This window comes from Columba livia, chromosome 2, assembly GCF_036013475.1.
Source record: "Columba livia isolate bColLiv1 breed racing homer chromosome 2, bColLiv1.pat.W.v2, whole genome shotgun sequence".
Classification (NCBI taxonomy): Eukaryota; Metazoa; Chordata; class Aves; order Columbiformes; family Columbidae; genus Columba; species Columba livia.
Window position 1 is genome coordinate 80153119 of NC_088603.1, and position 17667 is coordinate 80170785.

The 17667-nt window shown below is 39.2% G+C and overlaps 1 pseudogene; it reads left to right on the plus strand.

Moving 5' to 3' along the window:
* The first annotated feature begins 11784 nt into the window (after positions 1-11784).
* LOC102092965 (protein NDNF-like) lies at positions 11785-15755 on the plus strand (annotated as a pseudogene).
* Positions 15756-17667: the final 1912 nt, after the last annotated feature.

Sequence of the window (17667 nt, forward strand, 5' to 3'; positions counted from 1 at the left end):
CTTGAACCTTTTGCAGCAAATAATACTCAGAAAAATTCAATTCCAGAAAGGTTCACTGCATCAAACTGATCCAGTGTGGCTTAGTTGAATATATCTTTATTTTCTGATTTTTATATGTTATTTATGTCTTTAATTTCATTATGATGATCAGTCTACTAAATTTTTAACTCTTGCTTCTGTTAAAAGTTTCAATACTGATAGCACTTCAGTATGTAGCTAGGCCGTATTCGGTGCACTTTTTCTGTCTTTATGAAGGTCTGTAAGTCACTTTTACAAAGACATGTAAAATTCTTGAATGTTGTCATTTCTTACAGCAGTATTTTTAATTTAGCATACACCCCACTCTCTAGAAACTCTCATTCCAACCAGTGTGCAAAATATTGCATTGGAATAGCCTCTCTTTTCTGTCTCTGTCCACATAACATACCTCTCATCATTAGTGCTAACAGTTTTGAGTTGTTCTTTAACCCTTAATCTTCTTGTCATGTGGAATTTTCTCAAAATGCTGAGTCTAATTCTTTCACAGATTCAAAACAACATATTTTCTCCTCCAGGACTGCTCCTCCTCCACAAAACAAAAACAAAAACAAAACAAAACCAAAACCAAAACCAAATCTTCTTTTGATCTTGCAAATTTACTTCTGTTTACTCTAGTACTATTAGAATGAAGCTAAAATTTCCAGTTGGATTTTCAGTCACAAAGTTCTAATTTTGAAAGCTAGAAATACGGTTTCAGGAAAAAAAAGTGTCTTATGGTTTCCTTTCTTAAAATGGGACTTAAGTGCACATCACATTTTGCAATATTAAAAGTGCAGATATTTCTCTCCTCTTTGAAAGTTTCATAAATTACTTATTTTGTGGTGGTTTAGCTTAAAGCAAATCACAACTGTGAAAACATTCTTCAGAAGCTGGAAGCGAGGTTGATATGTCATCAGGTAATTATCTGAGTATCTTTTGATACCAATGTGTTCAGTAAGCAATGTGAGTCATGCCTCATTTTCGTTGTGTCTCTCATCCTTGTTGCTCTAGGAAAGCAATTTACTTATATAAGAGGTTGTAGGGTGGATTTGGTGGGTTTTTTTGTTGTTGTTTTGTTTTGTTTCATTTTGGGGAAGATTTGGGTTTTTTTGTCTCGCCTTGACTCTGCCATTCTGAATTTGCAAACAGGTGACTTATTCTTTCCTCTGATTTTGTATGTGGGTGGTGGTGAGGAATGTTGATTTCATTATTCCTCATCCACCTTTAGATGTCTGGCCCAGCCTAAAATATCTTCAATTATCATGAGTCCGTAGTTCACCTGAGCAACTAAATTTCTTTACGGTGAGTAAAGCTCCCTCCCTGCTGTTTAACTTCAGTATTCCCTGCAGAACCTCTACTTCATGGCTTTGTTCTGCCTGCAGTGACTAATTGCAGTGGTCATAATCTGTGGCTAACTGTCTTTTGATATGCTTGTACGCAGATATCATGTCTGCCTTTTCTGCAGACTGGATGTTCCCAGTTTTATCAACCTGCAAACACACTTGATTCTATTTTCTGCTTTCTCTGTTCTTCAGGTACAAGTGGCACTCAGAATAAATGCCTTTTCAAACATGAAGTTGGACCACACAGCACAGGGTAAAATAATTCTAGTTGTGAGAGCTATTTGAATATCTAGAATTTCCACCCCAAATCTATTTTGAGTGTTTTCAAAGACTGCTATTTTTCCCCAGATTGTGACAGGAGAAATTAAAATACTGAATGTATGGGTGGAATGAAAGCTTCTGGAAATCATATGGTTCTGAGTGTGAAAAAATGATCCAGAAATGTCTCCTCAGGATCTACTGAAGTAAAAGGAGATTTTTCTCTGTGCCGGGGTTTGGCACAATGTGCCCTAAATGTCCAAAACTTGTCCTACATGTTCATGTTAGTAAAAGCCATAATTCAAATTCTTTAGACCACTTTCCCATTTCTAAATTGTGCCTAATAGCCAGACTATATTACTTGCACTGGCTAAAAATTCTTGGTGAGCTTTAATAACACGGTAATATCTAAAAAATACATATGTTGCCAGAAAAGACTGTCAAGCTGTAAATAGCTCTGCCTTTGCTTAACTGCAGGCAGACCAGCAATAACATGTATGTCCTGCTGGGCAGTGAGCCTTCCCATTTTGGCTTCCCAACTCAGAGAACGTAGCAAATATATCTAAGCTGGCCCACGTCACTAGGGAAAATTATTCACATAGCAGATCTGGAGGGCAATCAATGTTGAAGGGCCCAAGACTGGGATGGGGTGGTGGGGATGCTCCCCTCTGGCTGAGCTTTAGCTGTAGTGGGACATGTGGCCGTCCCCTCACTGCTTTGCTCTCCTTGATGAAAAATGTAACTGAGCACCTGTAAAAGCCTTTTTGTGATGTATTAAATTTCTTCAGGTGAAAAACCTCAAATGTCTGTCTAAAAAGATTCTTTCCAACAGCTAGGATATTCTAATTTTCATCATTCTGAAGGATTCAGGTATCTACACTAATCAGTGGTTAATAACAAATAAAAAGAACTATGTATATATTAATCTAGGGACAATTTGTTTCTTGAGTTTTCATCATCTTGCTGACATCAATGTAGCCATGAATATAAAAAAAAAGACAGATGATATCATATGAACTATAGAGTTTCATATAACCTTAGCTAATGCAAAGCCTCGCCTGATTTTGAGGTAAATTATTTAAAAATATTTTCATTTTGTTTCTTCAAAGAGAAAGTCCCAGGAGAATTTGTAATTTATAGTATTTTTATTATAAACTTAAAAGAGTACTTGTCTCCCCACACAACCTTTGTCACATTCCCTGTGGGAAAAGTCCAGAGTAAGACAGGTAATAAACCTTTCTTCAGAGATGCCACCAGTTTTGGAGGGCACATTCGGTTTCTTCCAAATAAAAGGATAAGTACTGTTGCTTGTGGGAAACTGCAGCGGGTCTGTGGAATCCTTGACAGAAAATATGAGAGTAGAGATCAGCCTTGAGATATTAAGATTTACCCTTGAGAAGGATGGGAGTAAAGGAGTATCCGGAGAGAGGAGAGATGTACCCGTGAGAGAGAAGGGGATAGAAGAATAACATGGATGATAGAAAAATTAACCAATGAGATGTTAGTGCTGTAACTTGTAACCAATAGTGAAAAGACACATGAACTGGTAGAACTGTATAAAAATGCACTTGTAGCAATAAAAGGTATCTATTACTTTCATCTTGAAAGAACTTGGTCCATGTCGTTTTTCCGTCTCAACCGCAACAGTTGCTAGGTCCATATCACTCTGAGTATGTTTTCCATACTTAAAATTGCAAGAATTCACTAGCTCACAGTTATCTGGAGTATGGAACCTAGGAGTTTGGAGTCTGGGGAGACAAATCACCATCTGACCCGTTTGCTTTGCATGAATGGATGGTATGTTTGTATTTTATTATTTATTTGATGACCTGGTCCATCCCTTTGATTATGTAGCTAGAGAATTACCATCAAAGTGAACGCTGGAGCTAGCTGTATTTGCAAAAAAAATCTACATGTTTCTGACAGGTGCAAATGGTGCCTGTGTAAGAGCAGCAGTAAGGTTCACTCTGAGCTGACTGTTAGAGCCAGGGCACAGGAACCTGCTCCTGGTTGTCTATGTACCACCACAACCGGGACATACAAGCAGAAGTAAAATCGGTGAAGTCTGAGCTGTAAACAGCTCAGGTTGGTTTGTTGCTGTTGTTATTGTTTTTTACACAAAAAGAAACAATAGATACTGACTTCCTGACGAGCTTGGGTTCTAAACTATAATTGAATTATACTTGAGCTCAGCACAGCAACTTGGTTAACTAAATGGTTTCTAAAAAAGGCATCTCAGCTGATGTGAAAACACCAAGAGATGTAGATTGGCTGCTATCATTATTACACTGTTTGATTAGCCATTTAAGCATACTAGTCAGTCAGCTTCAATGACACTTGAATGGGTGCTATTGAAATCCATGGATCCTTGTATTTCTTCTACACTAGACTGAAGTCTTTAAAATTATTAATATCCTAAATTCCTTAGCATTTTCTTACTGTAGACTTAGATACTGAATACATAAAATTACAATTTGATTTCTCTTTGGTAAACTTTATGAAATTTTCTGTGTAAGAACTCTTAACCCTTACTCAGATCACTGTATCCGTAATTTCTGCATTTTTCTGAGTTGCCTAGATAACTAAAAATGGCAGTAAGGAAACACATAATAAGGAAATCACATTTACAGTTTTTAAAAAGATATTTGAATATAGTTAAAACACTAAAAACATTTTTGTTTTACAATGTGATGTGAATGGTCTAATACAAGGCAAGTAAATCTCAAGCTTCATTAAGTTCTTTTGTTGATGCTTTTCTACATTTTTAGGAAACACAATTAGTCTTGCTTCTTATTATGCGTGCTCAGTTGTAAATGGCAAGAATGTACTATTGTGTCGCATTTCCATACCTGAATCAAAACTTGCTGTTCAAATACTTTGGGAAAACATGGTTTACAATGCCTTGGTTTTAACGATGCAGAATCCAAAGAAAATGGTTTAAATGTCATTACTAATCTATCCATGATATGAAAGTAATAGAGGCCTTTGTAATATTCCTAAAGAAAAGAAATTGGCATCCTGTTCCATTTATACAAGGACTGTGGTGTCTGCTTCGTGTTAGGTACAAAAATGAAATGCATCTTTTGTCAGATGAATGCTCTAATGAAATACACTCAACAGCAGAGCTTTATGGAGCTGGAGACCAACAGCCAGAAAGAGAGGCTGCCAGCACTGTACACACTCTCTTTCTCCAGTCAATTCCAGTTGAGAGAAGCCAAGGTTGCACCAAGGGAGGCGTGGGGTGGGGGTAAAGCCCCTCTGCTGATGAACAAACACTCTCTCACAGAGATGCTGGTGGTACAACTGTCTTCCCACTGGTCTGCACCACCTGCAACAAGCTGAAGAATGAATGAGCAGCATCCTGAGGTGCTGTGCACCTAAGCAAAGCAGCCTGAACCTTGGCAGTGACATGGAGGAGCAACCTGGTGGCAAAATAAGATCTGCAGAGAGGAATGAAGCAATCCTGATTATCTGTGACTAAGGAAAACACACGCCCTCTACCTCTCTGACCTTACCAGTCTTTGAAGTTGTAGAGAGTACTTCCCAATGCTTAGTGACACATTTCACTTCATAAACCATGGGAGTTAACTCTCTTATAAATAATTCTCCATCACATCAGAAAGATGTGAGCCTTCAATACCAGACATAAAAGATATATCCATCTCTTGCTTTGCTTGATCTTTAAAATGCAACACTGCATTTCTCACATTGCTGGGCACTGACATAGTTACAATCAGATGCTCTTTCTGCTTGAGAAGGAGTGTGGTGTAATACTTCAAGAGCTAACTAGTTTTTGCCACCAAAGATCTAATTATTCATATGCTTTATTTTGCTGGAGCTGACCGCAGGCTGAAGCCTTTGGCAGGGTTTTTCATTTCCATAACTATCTGCGTGTTGCTGTTTGTTTCCTACTGAGCAAACATGGTACCTGCTTGCCTGATAACTATAATGAGGGTGGCCTGTTGAGGTGCTTCTCTATCTTTTGTGATCACTACTGGTGAAAGAAATGGCCTCGTATGTGGCAAGATTCACTTTCTGCTTGTCTGGGCATATTAGTATAACAGGGGTTCTTTTGCAGCCAGGAAGTAAAATCCATAGGGCAAGAAGATCATGTCTGTAGTGTACCACCTGATAACAGCAGAGAAAAAAAATGCTTTTGGGTGCAGAAACATACTTAAAAATTTAATTGGATTGAATTAGATGGGATTAATCAGTATTACTTATAAGAAAAGGGCAGACCTAGAGACAGGATAATGTGAAAGGCACTTTCCTGAGAATTCTAGCTACTTATTCTAACACACACTATAGTAAAGTAAACGGGGAAGTAAACTCCGTTTACAGCAGAAAAACCGCAGACTGCCATTAGATATTTGTTTTTTCTAAGGCACTGTGCTTGACAAGGGACAGGGGGCTGAATTTTCAAAAAATGAGCTGTTTACAATAAAGACTCATCCCCAAAGAATGTCTGATTTGGTAAATGTCTGTTCTCTCATCAACAATCTTTGCAGGGCTTAGTTGTTTGTTTGCTCTGAATCTTGCTGGGAGTGCAACACGAGAATGGAGTGGAGGCAGGCAGCCTGCAGAACTCCCAGCAGCTCAAGTGATTACAGCTTGCTCCACAGGTGTGCAGCAATGACAGCCTATTTACACATTTAACAGATTTAGCCTGTTTATAAATTGTCAGGCAATAGCAAGAAGGGGCACGTATTGCTGGCTGGTAGCTGAGACCATTCTATGCGTCCCTATTTCAGCACTAGATTGAAAAACAGCAGTAGATGCTGCCCTGATATAAATATGAGGAGATAAACTATTTGATTGCACCATGAGGCTTGTTGTACTTCTTGCGCTTTCCTCTTCTTCCTCAGTAGATCTTATCTTGCAAACTGAAGAAGGCTGCATCTGATGGGCTACAAAAAATGGGTGATCTAGTGCTGCTGAGACTGGCTGATGACAAGTTATAAGGAGAAAGCTTCAGTGTGTGAACACAGCTTTGATTCACTGTAGAAGAAAGACAGAAATGATGTCCTATACCTTTGAGGACAATCAGCAGAATGTAAGCAAACTGATACAGACTTTTAGGAAACACCAGGAATATTCACTTTTTCTCAGAAACCCACTTTCTGGTTGTCTTGAAGAACTCCGTATGTAGCATGGACCACTTCTCTAGATCTTCACAGCCAGTTGCTGTTGTTGCTGCCACGCAGAAAATATGTGAAGGCTGTGTGGCTGCTCTGAGCAGCAAAAGGGTCTTATATAAAGTAGGCAAATAGGGATGTACATGCTGAGAGTGGGAACTGGCATCTGCTTTGCTTTTCCTGATCTCTTCCTATACACATCAAGTTACCTGCTATGTCTGTGCTTGAACTGTCTCTCCCTGAGCTGCCATCCTGACCAATGAGATTATAAAGCATAAGCCCCAGAGAAACCAGGGAACAGAGGCTTTGAGAGAGGCATGCAGGGAGAAGGTAGCCAGGGATCTCCCTGTTCCTGCTGCCAGAGAATCCTTGGCTGAGACAGGCAAGTAGTCCCAGGCTGACATTGTGACAATAGCTGCAGTACCTCCCACCAACTTGCTTCTTCTCCCAGGTAGGGACCCTGAGCTACCACTAAGCCCTGGTGCCATTAGTATGGTAAGCCAGGCTCACAAAGAGCATACTGTTCAATAAAGTTGTACCAGGACACCACCAGCACAATACCTCCCTATCTCCCCTCCCTAGCAAACCACCTCTCCCCACACCAAATTGTTAGGAAGAAAGATGAGGAGTTTTGAATGACAGAGCCATCCTCACATGAACTCATGTCTGTAGCTGGTGATATCAAGTTATTAATATCAGTTTTGAAGTCTGGACTATCTTTTTTTCTCTGCCTGTGTTGTCTGCTCTTCTCTCCTCTTATCCTTGCTTTCCTGTTCTGTTTTTTCCTTTGGTATCTCTCCTCTCTTTCCTTTATCCAAACCAGCTTCTACACCCAGAATAAAAATCACTGGAGGGTTTAATCTGGGGAATTATGTTTACTTTGCCTGCCTGTTCAGATAAGGCATATGCAGTTAAAGAATGCTTAGAGTTACTGGAAGGTGCTTAACATAGACGATTATTTTCAGGTGCCTTTGCTGAGCTGCCCTTAAATGAGGGAAAACAAAAGTATTTCATTTTACAGCTGTAAAAATTCACAAACCATCCTTAAGATAGGAGCACTCCTGGGGTTACTGGTGAAATCTGGGTGTTCTGGCAAGTGAACTGCAGGTGCTGGGAGAAGCAACTGCAGGTGTAGCCATCTGTATTGGGAAGCAATCTATTCAGGTGGAGTCTGATGTACTCTTCTAGCACAAGCTCACAGTGATGCTGTCTCAGAGGAAAATAGCCCCTCTCTGTTTTCCTTCCTGTGAGCAAGGAGGTAGTATTAAGTATTACCTTTTTTTTTTTTTTTTTTTTTGGTGGTTCTAAAATGTGCTCCTTTCCATTCACGTAGGACACTGATCTCAAACTCTTCCTTCTATTCCTGAGGAGGATAAGGGCCAAGGAAACAGTCTAATATTTCTAAGCAGGCATAGTGAGTCCTTTTCTGTTATAGTTGGTAAAATATGAAATGTTTTCAGAAAACTAGACAGCTAACAATATACCTTAAAATCTCCTACCTCAATAGAACCAGTATAAAATTTCACTCAGTTTTAGGCTCACTGCCTTGTTGCTGTGCTACACCCTACGTCTTACAAAGACAGACTGTTTGAATAAAAAGATTTCAAGTAAAGGAAAAGCTCTTGCCATAATCTATTCTTATGTTTATCTGTCCTCATTATTGGCAGTACTTGTCTTTTCCAGTAGCAAATGGTCTAGCTTCAGCATCATAGTGATTGTTTTGTGTGCTAGATGGGTGCCCTCTGAAGTGCAGTGCGTCTCCTCTTTCTGTACTTGTCATTAATTAATTTGTACCTCATTCTTGAAGCCTAGTGAATAAATATGACCTTCCATTTCAATGTCATACACTACTGTTGAAAAGTTTCCTTAAGTTATCAAAATTGTTTTTGTCAGAAGCACTATATGATAAATTTTGGGGAGCTAGGAAGGCAAGCAGAAGATGGGAAAGTTTTCTTAGAACAAATAAATGTGCTTCAAATTAGATCTATAAATGTTTTTGTTACCATAGCAATGTAATACCATGATAAAACTCCCTACAGGCATTGTTCCAGATATCCTACCTTCTCATTTTCTCATGGACATTGAAAGACCCATCCACAATGTTTTTTCCTTCTCAAATCCCAGAGTGTGGGGGGTCAAGGAGAAGGAAAATTCCACTTGTGTGGCATCTTTTGGTGTTTCTTCTTCGTAGGTGTCTATATTAGTAGCTTAAAACATTTTGTCACAGGTTATACCTATATGCATGTTTATATTTCATTCTACAAGTATAGCTGGCATAAATAGATTTAAAAGTACTGAAATAAAATAAAAGGAGATAAAACTGTAACAGAAAACTGCTTATATAACAGAATCAAGTCGTGGGTAACTGGGATATGATTATAGACTATGTGAAATGCAATTAGATCAATCAGAAGGTGCCAAAGAAATTCAATGGAAAGTTGAAGTGCTGGCAAGGTCCACCACTTCAAACAAAATGGTGTCAGACACATCAGTGCAAAACTGGTTATTCACCAAAGCCAAGGTCAGAAGACAATGATCAGCAAACAGGTTTTAAGGAGAGACTGACAGTCTGGGAGGACTTCTTGAAAAGAGGAGAGAATGTCAAGCAAGGCTGTTTTTTGTCCCAGCTCAGATGGATGAAGCAGACCTATCTCATCGCAGAGGCAAAGACAAGCCGGTGACCTCGTTCTGCTGGCTTGCTCAGGTCAGACTGAACTCCAGAAGAATATACCAATTGGATTTTCTTGCTCTCAGAGAACTGTCTGCGGTAAAGTTGGGTGTCAGTGAAAAGAGGTGGTTAAAAATGAAGCCATTTAGGAGCCTACAGTCCTGTCAAAGGAAGAACTGCAGGTTAACATAGTTCTGCCATGACTCAAAGCCTTTGGTTTAACTTCAGAGCACTTTATATTAGCCTGACCTTTGTTTTCTGTTTTAGATAAGAATGTGTAGGTGTTAGTGACTCAGTTTATTGCAATTAAAGTGTCTATAAGCTCATAAATGCTCATCTCAGTGTGTTCAACTGCCATTCCTCACTAACAAACCATTACTGAGTTGATATCTGTACAACCATTTGTGTTCTTCCATTAGGCTGAAAATCAGTCCTTTTCCTTGATGGACAAACCTGAATTTTCTGATCTTAGAGCTCATCATTTCAGCTGTCCCTTTATAAACTAATAATCAACTAGTTCTCTAGAGCTGAGTCATCTTTCACCTTCCCTTATTTCCAGCAACCAGCCACCAACATGTATCCTTCAAAAAGTCATAATGGAAATTGTTATCTTTCTGTCTTCAGTGAAACTCAGAGTTGCCAGACATTTCCTTTGCTTTTCACCAAGCAGAATATGTTTTTGGATCCAGCCAAATACTTGATTTTTTAACACTTTAAAATATTTTCTTATAGTTTTAGGCAGTGCATTTGTACTAATTTAGGCACTGTATTTGGATTATGACTGTGTTTGTCCTGAGTCCACTAAACTGAATCTACTGTATTGATTCATTTTTCAGCAATGTGGTTTGCAAAGGATTTCTGTCATCATCAAGGCATGTGTGATTTAAGGGGCTAGACACTCAAACAGGTGAAGTTCATGTCCCACAGAGCTTGTGATCTAAATTATCACTTCAACACAGGATACAAATAAATGAACATAAAATCCTCTGTGCTTAAAGCATGAGCCTACTAGAAAGTGTGCAAAAGACAGTAACCTTCTCTGTTCTTCTCAGATCAAGTTAGGCAACTTGTAGGGAAACTCTCTGGTTTTGTTCTGTTTTTCATCTAGCATTCATCTACAATTTCTAAAAGAAAAGGGTCTTAATGGCAAAAAATCTCTACCAAGGGATTGATGCAATGCGGCACACTTGTGTGATAATTTATCCAGCTTGAATGTTCTCAGCTCTGTCATCACTGCACTATGGGCTCCGAAGAGAAGAGCAGTGAGCACTGCAGAGCAAAGTCTTTACCTTTTTCTTTTGCTCATGTATGTGCTGCAAATCTTCACTGTCAAAACAGGATAACATAAAATTAGTAAAACATGTAAAGGCAGCATAAGCTTTCATTATGCAGGGGATGTGAACAGCTTAAAAGAAAAAAAAACTCTTTATGTATGATACAGAATCTTTTGTTCTTCAACAACAAAAGTAAATCCATGAATAGTGTGAGGGCTGGATTTTCAGTCTTGTCAGTCTAATGTTCAGATAGCAGCTGTTCCTTCCAGACTGTCATGAAGCCAACCTTGAGAATAATTAGGAGAGGGAGGAGGGTAGGGTATAATTTCAAATGAGTTTTTGACTCTCTAACTAGTTTCTAGCCTTTAAGGTATATTAGTTGTATATTTCAAATGCTTCTTCACAGCCATGTTATTTAGGCATGAGGGGTAGAAGAAAGGGGAACCTATTCTCCCCCCTTTTCCTCCCCCTCTAGGAAAAAAAGCTTCCAAGAGCTAGGGCTTCTAAAAATGGCTCTGGTGCTTGGACTGAGAGTATTTTTTTCTTTTGCTTTTTAAGCACCTTCTACCCACAACAGGCTAGAAACAGGAAAGCCTTTTGCTAGCAGAATTAGATTGGCTCCCTTTGTACCTCTTCACTGGGATACTGATACAGAAGCAATATATTGGAAACCTGAACAAGACAACATGGAAGTAGTAACTTGCCTCTTGAAGGGCTCAAGCTAAAATTAGACTCCCTTGAAAATAAGGGCAAAAAATATATTGGAGAAAATTTTTGAAGTGTTATTTCCCCTTCAGTCATCCATTTATTAACATGGCTACCTATCTCTGTTTTGAGGGTGATATTAATAAAATTGACAATTGACTTCTGCAAGAGAAATCAAGTATGTCAAACTTTGTTCTTTATGCTTCATGGTTAAAAAAAAAAATAAAATGAAACCAACAAAACGTCTCCATGCTAGACTGTTACAGTAAGAGTTCATTTTGGTTCCCGTGATGCTTAAAATGCACAGCTGTAAGGTATCAGGCAGCAAAATGAATGTTTTACTTGTAGTCTTATAATAGAGGAATCAGAATGCTATTAAAACCATGACGCTGCTGTTAGCTCATCTTCACTTTTACAAGACTGAAAGTGAGTTATGATTTTTTAACAGTATTTGTTTTTTAGCAAATGACACTAAATATCTTGAGTTTCAGCTCTAAGACCCAGATAAAATATATAGACAATATCTGCTTTTTCTCAGAGCGGTAGAAAGACCACTGTTAGATGCTCAGTGCAACAGCACCCTCTACAGATTGACTTTAAGCACAACTAAATACATCCCCTGCGCTAAGCCGTGCTGTCAGGCTGCAATATAATTGATAAACTTTCTGGGCATCTACCAGCCTTTTAGTCTGACCTCAATAGCACACAAATATTAACAGCAAATTTGAAACATAAAAGAAATTAAAGACACAGAACAGAATAAAAAGGAGAGTCAGTTCACCACTGGGATCCTGCTATCCTCCTTTGTATTGGAAAAACAATTATCCAGGCAAAGGAATTGAGGCAATATAATTCACGCTGACTTCATTTGGTATGATGTTTTGTGAAAAGCTACTAATCTACAGAAGATGAGGAGTAGTACAGGCATGTAGTCAAAGGTGACACAACAGTGGGGTTTGCTGAAATGAAAATAGAAAGCTGGAGGACAGTTACTTGAGGAATTAACTGTGTAGAGTACTCATTTGCAAGATAGGGATGCAAGTGGCACATGGGGCCGGGGGAAGGCAAATGTAGATCTGGGCCATATAAGACACATTATTTTTGCAGAAATAAGGAGTATTAAAGTACTTTGCCTTTGTACAAAATGTTGCCAAAACATTCTCTGGTATACAGCGTGTAATTATGGTCACTTATCCTTTTTCTTTTATATATGTGTGTGTGTGTGTGTGTGTATTTAGTAACAGTGCAAAATTAGACCAGAATGATGAAACAAAATGTATAGTGGGAAAAGAAGGAAAAATAGCAAACTTGTTCTCTAACAGGGGACCAAAGGTATCATTTTCTGTTTTAAAATACAATATAAATTTTAAATCTTCACATTTAAATAAATTATCCTACTTCCCACAAGCTCTTCAGGATTTTTTTTTCAAACCAGGAAACACTTTATTTTAACCTTACTCTGAACTGCTCTGAATAAGAATCTTCAAAATATATCATTAAGTGAATACGGAGAAAACAACTTAATTGTTATTCTGTCTTAGTGAAGTTAGTGTTTCACTTACTCTCTGGGTTGTTTTGGTGGGGAGAGTAAAGAGTAAAACCTCATGGCCACAAAAAGGGCAGAGAAGGAATGGAAGTCTTCAGTTACTTATTTTAACCCGCTGATTCTGCATATACGTAGTAGAAGAACCTTTCAAACAGAGCAGCTGTAGGTGTTCACAGTGTTTCCTTCTCTGGTGATACCTTTACCATAAATAGACTGGAGTTTTTTAATTGAAGGATAAATATCAAGTCATCTTCCGTAGAGCAATATTCTGTGACCAGTGGTATTCTGAAGTGATCCGGCTCTACAGAATTAGTTGCCTGTACTTTCATCTTTGTGGACACACTAAAGGTACTAGGCTTAAAGTTCTACTGCTCTAGCCTTGATATTATGTCACTGGTATATGGGCTTGTGTTGGTCTGACTTTATTGAAAGGGAAGGCTGTCAGCTGCAACATTCTAAGGAACTTCTACACTTGTGTCATGTCAGGGCTTATCCCAACTTAAATATATCAGTGTACAAAATTTCTCTATTTAAACTGCATTTTGGTGATAGTGCTCTGCGTGTGTGTATGAGGGATGCAATGGCTGTATGTTTTTATTTGCCAGTCTCCAAAAGGGATGTATTTGTTCTTAGATTGAAGGAGCAGAAGCCTTCAGAAAGATTTTGACATTTCATTTAAAGCTAGATGTTGATGCTGTCAGTGTCTCCACTGCTGCAGGGTTGCTCCATTCCCAGTGAGGTCAGATATATATCAGTTTTGAAAATAAGGCTTTAATTTAGAAGAGTTGTTGGCAGACCCTATGGTGAATGACTTCAGTAACACTGACAGTATTTGTTTGCCTATTCAGTATACATAGAGGTGATTTTTCTGGTCTTCCATAATTCCTGCATAATTTTTAAATGCCATCAAAATTTTATTTTTTACTATTTTTAAGCTTATTTTATACATAGCATTTTGAATCCAAGCTTCAGAGCCTTTGCTCACTTTGCTGGTCATGCTCCAAGTTTGATTGGTGTGCTTCCAACTGTGTATTTACAGTCTCTTTAAGAGTATTTTTAAGGGAAGATTACAAGGAGTTGCTGTGTGGTTTTCCATATCTTAGTGTCGAAAACTACTCCACAACACCCACAAGCCTCCATTAATGCTGGCCAGCTGCAATTTCTATTTCATTTCATTTTAACCTGGGTACCAAACCAGTCTCCTTCTCTGATTTGACAGAAGTATTGGTTACATCTTCCTCAGAAGATAAAACATTCTTTTTTGTCTCACATCTCTATTTTATGTAGAAGTGTTTGTTCAAGTTCAGTTTTCTCATATTGGCAGATTGTGTCTGCACACACTTGCTTTTCTTTGCTTATAATCTAGGTGATTCAGAACCTCTTGAACAACAGAAATAGCAGATTACTAATAAGGAAGGCGTGGAGCTGTTCTTTTACAAAGGCAATAATGTTGAGTATTTTGTGTATTCCAGTTCCACATCTGGTTTGTACCAACTTGATCTGCTGTCAACAGAGGACACTCATTTTGAAGTGTATGCAAACACTACTCTAGAATTGGACAAACCTTATCCTGAATTACCTTACTATTCCAGAATTTATGTCACTTCTCTGGGACATACGACAGTGATGCTGGTATGGAAACCAAGTCCCACCACCTCCTTACTGAAACAGACAATTCAGTATTGCATAGTCATCGATGAAGAACACAATTTCAAAAGCCTCTGTTCCATGGAAGCTAAGTTCTGTTCTGATGATGCCTTCATGATGGCTCCAAAACCAGGTCTGGATTTCAGTCCATTTGACTTTGCCCATTTTGATTTCCTCTCAGACAACAACTCTGGCAAAGAACGTAGTTTCCTAAAATCAACATGAAAGTTTGTGTGCCAAACATCCTCAAAGCTGAGAGCTGACCTGCATAAACTTTGTGTCAGGAACAAGAAGATCTTCACAGTGTCTGACCCAAAGCCCAATATGCCGTACTACTTTGACATGTTTGCCGTAAAAACCATCACTATTGTGAGCACTGTGTACATTGGCACCTTTGCCAAAACGAAGGAGGAGGCTAAACAAAGAACAGTCAAATTGAAGGATGGCAGAGTTATAGGTGTATTCATCAAGAGAAAGGGAGCCAAATTTCTATTGCTTGCTCCTGTTTCATCTCACTGAAAAGTCACCTTCTCTGTTCATTCGTCCCTGGGTGCTGTTCAGACCCAAATGGGAAGAGATAGAAAAATTCCCTTCTCTCAAATTCTCTTGTCTCAAAATGTGGAGGGTGTGCAGCAGTTCCAGCTTCAAGAAAACGCAAAATCTAAGTATCTCATTAGTCTGAAAGGAAGTAAAAAAGCTGCTTCTACAGTGAAGATCCTGGCTGCAACAAGGCCCAACAGGTAGTTGTTTCCTTCTCTTCCTGCAGATACATGAATCAAAGCCTTTGACAAACTCTGCATGTGTTCTTTGGTCATGATGGCATTGCTGGGGATGCAGGAGAGAAATGAATTCTGCATCTACAAAAGGGAAGTGGATGATAATTACAATGAAGAGCAGAATTAAAAAGAACAGAACCAGTGCTTGGGTCCAGATAAGAGGAAGAAATCAGAAAAGGTTCTCTGTAAATAATTCCATAACCAGATCATCCAAACAGCACTGACGATTAAGACAGTCGGGGGCCTGCAGCCTGACAAATCCTACCTGCTGGACATTTAAGTGATAGGGCACAGTGGGCACTCCATGAAATATCAGAGCAAACTGGTGAAAGCAAGGAAATTGTTAGTGCCCTTGTACACAGAAATATATGGAACTCTGGTCTGAACATTATCCTACTGCCAGGTATACAGGCTGATTACTTGCACAGCTGAGAAGTTGCAACCTGTATTTGTACTGTGTAGAAAAGATACCATCTTGTACATTTATGTTTACGTAAGTAATTATTTGGAGGAACAGAGGCTGGTGCTCTCTAGTAGCATCTGGTAAGGGTGTTAACATGTGTCTGGTGATCCACATGTGATCAGTAGATGTTTAATGTAGCAGGAAACCCCAAAGGATCTTGCGCTCCTTTGCATCCATATTGCATGAACTGCTTCTAAATTATTTTATACTAAAAAAGGCTGAGATAAATAATTTGTCTACCTTGTTACTCACACAAAGTCCTAGTTGCACACGAGCTGGCGCCCAGTGGCATCCTGCAGCTGAGACCAAGGCTGGTGGGTCACATCATCCACGAAGCAGAGTGCTTGCTGGTCTTTCAAAATCTGTGGCAAGCAGCAGCATTTCACAGAAAATTGCCTCTCATTCCACTGGGCACTGGCTTGTGCGTAACCAGGACTTTGTCCTGTATACATCTATATATTAAATAAGTCTCACCTTTTCTAAACTCTTTTAGTGACTGCAACACAACACATCAGCACGTATTGCAACAGGACATAGAAACATACAGATCTAACAATTGCTAATACAATAATTACAATCAGTTTCTTAATCCATATCTGTAAATCAGGAATCTAGGACATCAGTTATGTCCAAGATTCTTGAAATCCATGAGAGGTGCAGTTTTTCTGTACCTCATGTAAAACAATAGTTTGTTTCTAGATCTCCTCTGATCAATCTAAAAGAATAATGACTAAGTCAACATTCAAATGGAGCGTTTTCCAAAAGTGGTCCCAAGATACACTAATAGGAAGTGGTATTCTTAATATAGGACCTCTTTATTTCAATTTTCTAGGACAACTAGTCTTGTCAGCTGTCTCCATGGTCTTCTGGATCATCATGAAATGTATATTTTGTGTCCACAGATTCTCCTCATTTAACAGTCTGTGAACTTACTATACCATATAACAGGCAAAGACTTATGCAACTGTAAGACATTTAAACAGATACCTACAAAGAAAACAGGCTAATACTAATGCTATAATCAGTACTAAAAAACATGTGGTTGGTTGTGTTTTGGCATCATTTTGGGCTGTGTTGGCAGTTCTGCTCACTAACCATCCAGTTTAATGGACTGGCACTTCTTCCCAATATCCCAAAGTTCTTAGGTCTTGAAGACAGCTTCTCATGCATGCATCATCTCTGTTTTGAGATGCCGAAGCAGGAATACCTACATGAGGTTACACAGGAAGGTGTCCAGGAGTGTTTTGAATGTCTCCAGAGTAGGAGACTCCACAACCCCCCTGGGCAGCCTGTTCCAGTGTTCTGTTACCTTTACTGAGAAGAAGTTTCTTCTCAAATTTAAGTGGAACCTCTGGTGTTCCAGTTTGAACCCATTACCCCTTGTCCTACTGTTGGTTGTCACCGAGAAGAGCCTGGCTCCATCCTCGTGACACTCACCCTTTATATATTTGTAAACATTAATAAGGTCAACCCTTATTAGTCTATTATCAGTCTCCTCCCAGCTAACGGGACCCAGCTCCCTCAGCCTTTCCTCATAAGGGAGATGCTCCACTCCCTTCATCATCTTTGTTGCCCTGCACTGGACTCTCTCCAGCAGTTCCCTGTCCATCTTGAACTGAGGGGCCCAGAACTGGACACAATATTCCAGATGGGGTCTCACCAGGGCAGAGTAGAGGGGAAGGAGAACCTCTCTCGACCTACTAACCACCCCCTTCTAACCCCAGGATGCCATTGGCCTTCCTGGCCACAAGGGCACAGTGCTGGCTCATGGTCATCCTGCTGTTCACCAGAACCCCCAAGTCTCTTTCCCGTACACTGCTCTCTAATAGGTCAT